Genomic DNA, 6154 nt, shown 5'->3' with positions numbered 1-6154 from the left:
CCAATATGACCCTGGCTCTGTCCTCATAGATCTTCCTGAGAACCCTTGGGATGAGAACTAGAGGCGGGAAGGCGTACAGTAGGCCCCTGTTCCAGGACTGCGATAGAGCATCTATCCCTGTCGGGTTTCCTGCCAGGTTTAGGGAGTAGAAGGCTTTGACCTGTGTAATCCCCTTGTCTGCAAACAGGTCTATTTCTGGTTGTCCCCAGTGATTGCACAGGCTGCTGAACACTTCTTCGTTGAGTTCCCAGTCCGTTGCGGTTATCCTTCTGCTGAGAAAGTCCGCCACCTGGTTGCTGGTGCCCTCCAGATGTACTGCTGAGATTGAGATGACCTCTCTTTCTGCCCATCTGAAGATCTGCTCTGCTAAGCCCTGTAGTGCTGGGTGTTTCGGTCCGCCCTGATGGCGGAGAAAGGCTACTGTCGTGGTATTGTCCGAAAATATCTTGACATGCTTGTTCTTCACCCGAGGCCAGGCAACGAGTAGTACCTTCCAGACCGCAAGTAGCTCTCTGAAGTTGGAGGACCTGTTGCTGTCCTCCCGACTCCATCGCCCCTGATAGTACTCTGCTCCGATGTGTCCCCCCCAGCCATACAGACTTGCGTCCGTGGTTACTATGATCTCTGGGGACTGAATCCATGAGACACCGGTTTTTAGGTTTCTTGGGACGGTCCGCCACAGCAGCGACCTTTTGACCTGGGGAATTAATTGTATCTTCTTGTCTAGTGAGCCTTGCCTTCTGTCCCAGGACGCTAGGACTGCTTGTTGTAGTCTGCATTAGTGGAACTGACTCCATCTGACACAGGAGATACACGAAGTCATCAGCCCCAGAATCCTCATTGCGTCTCTGATCGACACCCGGTTCTTTGAGAACTGGCGGATCTTTTTTGGTATGCTGGTCTGCTTTTCTTCTGGAAGATAGGACATTCTTCTTTCCGAATCCAGCATGACCCCTAAGAATTTTATTCTGGGCTTGGGTATAAGATCTGATTTTGACCAATTTATTATCCAACCCAACCTTTGCAGTGTGGCGATTGAGGACTGACAGTCGACTGTGAGCTGGGCTGCTGAATCTGCTACGATCAAGAAGTCGTCTAAGTATGGGACCACCGTGATGTTTTGGGCTCTTAGGCAGACCACAACCTCTACCATTACCTTCGTGAAAACTCTTGGGGCTGATGCTAGGCCGAAGGGGAGACAGCGAAACTGGTAGTGGTGAACCCTGCCCTCCTTTTCGACCGCAAACCTGAGATATTTTTGGTGGTCTGGGTGGATGGGGACATGGTAATATGCGCTTTTTAGATCTAAAGTGCACATTACCACTGCTTCTCCCAGGAGCGGAATCGTGGAACTTATTGATTCCATCTTGAAGCGTTTGTATGATACCCACTTGTTTAAGGGCTTGAGATTTATTATGGTCCTGGTCTCCCCCGACGGTTTTTTTATCGCGAAGAGGCTCGAGTAGTGTCCCCTTCCCTCTTCTTGCGTGGGAACTGGTATGATTGTCCGACCTCCCCCATGTGGTTAGATATCCAGGACCTCCTAGAAATGGAGGCAGAGTCGAGAGCTGGTCACTGGGAACCTGTTCGACGGTAGGGATTTGAATTCTATCTTGTATTCTTGTGAAATTACTTGCAGTACCCAGGGGCTGGTGGTAACCTCTCGCCATTCTTCCCTGAACCTGAGCAGTCGCCCCCCCTACCCTGGTGGCGTCATTTCTTCCGGGAGCTAGACCCTGGGCCGTAGAAGATGGTATCTCTGCTCCTATTTCTACCCTCACCCCCTTTGGGGTAGCTCCATCGACCTGACTTCCCCTTCCCTCTGTAGTCCGTTCTCTGGTTATAACGGGGTCTACGAAAGGGCTGATACCTCTTACGTTTCTCTTTAGGGAACCCCCTTTTTTCATCTGATGCCTTCTCTAAGATATCGTCAAGCACAGGTCCGAAGACTCTACCTCCCGAGAAGGGAATTGAGCACAGCTTATTCTTTGACTGCATGTCACCCGACCAACTTTTAAGCCAGATAGCTCTTCTGGCTGTGTTGGACAATGATTGGGTTCTGGCCGTAAATCTAACGGACTCTGCTGAGGCGTCAGCCAAAAACCCTGTGGCTAATTTTAGCAAGGGAAGGGATTTTAGAATAGTTTCCCTCGGAGTTCTATCTGACAAATGTTCCTCTAAATCATCTATCCATAGATGCATGGAGCGTGCCACTGATGTCGCGGCTATATTTGTCTTTATGACTGCTGCTGAACTTTCCCAGGCTCTCTTCAAGAGCCCGTCTGCCTTCCGATCTAGGGGCTCCTTTAAACTTGAGGAGTCTTCGAACGGAATGGCTGTCTTTTTTGATACCCTCGCTACTGGGATATCGATTTTAGGGACCTCTTCCCAGACCTTGACCTCTTCTGGGTCAAACGGCAGGCGAAGCCTGAAGTCTCGGGGGATAGTCAATTTTTTCTGTTTCCTCCCATTCATCCAATATCATGGCCAGTATATGGGCATTTACTGGGAAGACCATTGAGGTTTGGGAGCGCAGCCCCCCGAACATCTCATCTTGTATTGAGAGGGTAGTCGGGGGTTCCTCTATCTGCATAGTCTGCCGGACTGCCCCTAATAGCTCATCCGTATCGCCAGATGCAAAGAGATACTTTCTTCCCCTTTCCGGGTGTTCTTTGATCTTCTCCTCCTCCTCCTCTGCGTCTGATTCGGACAGGATGTCCTCAGAAGACGTGCCTGACTCCCTCTTCCTCTTTCTGGATGCCTGAGGGTTCACCTGCAGGGCTTGGGACATGGCTCCGGATACCGAGGACTGTACTTCCTCTCTAATTATTGCCCTCATGTTCGACATGAGCGTAGCCTGTTCTTCCCCCATTTTACGCTTTGTACATGCTTTCTGGATGCCTGAGGGTTCACCTGCGGGGCTTGGGACATGGCTCCGGATATCGAGGACTGTACTTCCTCTCTAATTATTGCCCTCATGTTCGACATGAGCGTAGCCTGTTCTTCCCCCATTTTACGCTTTGTACATGCGTCGCAGAGGGTTTTTTGCCATGTGTCCTTTAGCTTTTTAGAGCAGACTGGACACTTCTTGTCCTTCTTCTTCCTTTCTGAGGTGGAGGTTCCCCCCTGGAACACAAAGTACGTGTTCTGTGGGGTCTGTTTTACTGGGGCCCTGCCATGACCTCATATGAGGCTACTCACGTGACCCTGGCTTTCCGTTCCTGTCTCCGTCTTCGCCTGGTCCTCCTTCCCTGATAGATAAGGTTCCTTGTGGCTGCGGAGACACCAAAACGTGTAAGTGACCGGGAGGTGTATCCGGTTCTTACACCGCAGGGCCCTGCATACCGCTGTCTCTCTCTCTCCTGCTGCGCTGCTGATCCGCTCCACCGCCCAGAGTCTGCCCCCTCTCAGAGATGATGCCGGCACTCCTGAACGCCGGGCTGTCGCCTTTAATGACGCGACCGGAAGTGACGTCCGGGCCCGGTGACGCGACCGGAAGTGACATCCGAGCCTGGTGACACGACCGGAAGTGACGTCCGGGTCGGAAGTCCCACCTGTCCTGGATGACGCGCACGTGCCCTGCTGGTATGGGTGGAAGTAGCGTGCCTAGGTCCCAGGCCGGGAAGGGGGAGAGGTGCGGCAATCCTGTGCCGGGGTCCACTTACGGGGCACGTGGAGTCCGTAGAGGCGGCCCCGGTACCAACATCGGTGGTGGCAGTGGCGTCCGGGGTCGAGAGCCTCCGTCGGGAGGAAGCGATCCCTTCTCCACGAGCAGCGCTACACTGGAGGGGCTGAGGGACCCTGTGCCGAGTTTCAGCTTGCAGAGTTTACCAGGTAGGAAGGGAAAGGCTGGGCCCCCCTGATCCTGACTCTCTGCGTGGAACGGCTGGATCTTCCTCTCGTCGTTCCTATCCGCAGTGGGACAGGAAAAACACTGTGGGATGGTAGGGGGAGGGTTCTTTTAAACTCTCGTGGTTTCCTGTCCCACTGCGGATGAGAAGGACGTCCTCCAAGTGTGCTGTCAGGTGGTGACCTGGAAATAAAATTCACCCGTCCGCCCAGGCGAACCTTTATAATGACACCCCGAAGGAAAGCCCAAGAGCAACAACTGGCCCTGGAGACGGAAGTCTTGGGACTAGTGCAAAAACAAGTCCTACAGGAAGTCCCAATTCAAGAAGAAGGAAGGGGGTTTTACTCCCCCCTTTTTAATACAAAAACCAGACGGCTCTTGGAGAACCATAGTCAACCTAAGGAAACTCAATCAGTGGGTAGACTATTGCTCCTTCAAAATGGAGTCAATCGATACGGCCACAAAGATCCTGTTCCAGCACTGCCTCATGGTAGTGATAGACTTAAAAGATGCCTACTATCATATTCCAATCCATCGGGAGTATCAAAAGTACTTGAGAGTAGCGCTCTATGTCCAAGGTCAGGTCAAACACTACCAATACCCAGTCCTTCCGTTCGGCCTGTCTACAGCCCCCAGAGTTTTCACCAAAGTGATAGCCGAAGTAATGTCGTTTCTTCGTTCCCGGGACATAGTGATCGTCCCATACCTGGATGACTTCCTTGTCGTAGGGAGGTCGGAGACCCATTGCACACACCAAGTGAAGGAAGTGATATCAACTTTAATAGGACTAGGATGGATAGTAAACATCCCCAAGTCAAGATTAACTCCAGTAAAAGTGCAATTCTTCCTAGGGTTAATACTGGACTCCGAGAAACAGCGCTGCCTCCTACCAGAGAACAAAGTGAAAAGGGGGTCGAAAAAACACAAGCAGACTTCGTGAGTCGCAGGCACCTAAGACAAGGGGAATGGTCCCTAAACCCCCAAATCTTCCAACAAATAGTTCAGGCTTGGGGCAAACCAGAAATAGACCTGTTCGCCACCTCACACAACAGGAAGGTCAGGAAGTTCTGCTCACTGAATCAAAGAGAAAATCCCTTCGCAGTAGATGCCCTACAAATACCATGGAAGTTCTCCCTGGCCTATGCATTCCCCCCCGATAACAATGATCCCCGTAGTAGTCCGGAAAATCAGGGAGGATCGAGCGAGAACAATTCTTATAGCGCCGTTTTGCCCGAGGAGGCCTTGGTTCTCCCTTCTGAGACTCATGTCAGTGACAGATCCGTGGATCTTACCGGAGGTTCCAGACCAGCTTTCCCAGGGACCAGTGGTCCACTCTCAGGTGAAGGGCTTCCATCTGGCAGCCTGGAATTTGAGTCGCCAGGGATTCTCACTAGGGTTAGTCTCCACCCTGTTGAATAGTAGGAAACCTATAACATCCCAAATCTACAGTAGAACGTGGAAAAAGTTCCTAGACTTCCTGGGGGAACCTTTAGGGGATGTAGCTCCAGTGGGACCTATCCTAGAATTCCTACAGTCGGGGCTGCAACTTGGGTTAGCTACTAATACCCTCAAAGTCCAAGTCTCAGCTCTGGGGGTCCTATATAACTGCAACCTAGCAGCCAATAGGTGGGTGTCCCGGTTCATAAAGTCCTGTGGCAGGTCAAGGCCGGTCATTATCCCAAAGATACCACCCTGGGACCTGAATCTAGTCTTAGAGGCTTTAACCAAAGATCCCTTTGAACCATTACAAGAGCTGTCACCAAAACTACTCTCTTAAAACGTATTATTGGTAACCTTAACATCGGCCCGTAGAGTGAGCGACCTACAAGCTCTATCTATATGCCCTCCATGTGCACAGATCTTGGATGACCGAGTGGTTCTAAGACCAGACCCGGCCTACCACCCCAAGGTGGTCCAAAAGTTTCATAGGACTCAGGAGATCTCCTTGCCATCTTTCTGTAATAATCCTAGAAACCCTGGGGAGCAAAAGTTCCATATATTGGATGTAAGGAGAGCCATATTACAATATATGTCAATAACTAGTCAGTGGAGGAAAGATCAGTCCCTGTTTGTAGCTTTTCAGGGTAGTAAAAAGGGTACAGGGTAGCTAAGAGTACCATTGCCAGATCGATCAGTGAGGCCATTATGTTATCCTACTCTGCAAGTGGCGCTCCGGTTCCAGAAGGCATCAAAGCTCACTCCAGCAGAGCCGTGGCTACCTCCTGGGCAGAAAAGGCTGAGGTATCGATTGAGCAGATTTGTAAAGCCGCTACTTGGTCCTCACCTTCAACCTTTTTTTAAGCA

The sequence above is a fragment of the Dendrobates tinctorius genome, unplaced genomic scaffold (assembly GCF_039654945.1).
Source record: "Dendrobates tinctorius isolate UK_male_01 unplaced genomic scaffold, ASM3965494v1 ptg000064l, whole genome shotgun sequence".
NCBI classification, from domain to species: domain Eukaryota; kingdom Metazoa; phylum Chordata; class Amphibia; order Anura; family Dendrobatidae; genus Dendrobates; species Dendrobates tinctorius.
Note: the sequence above shows the minus strand (reverse complement) of the source record.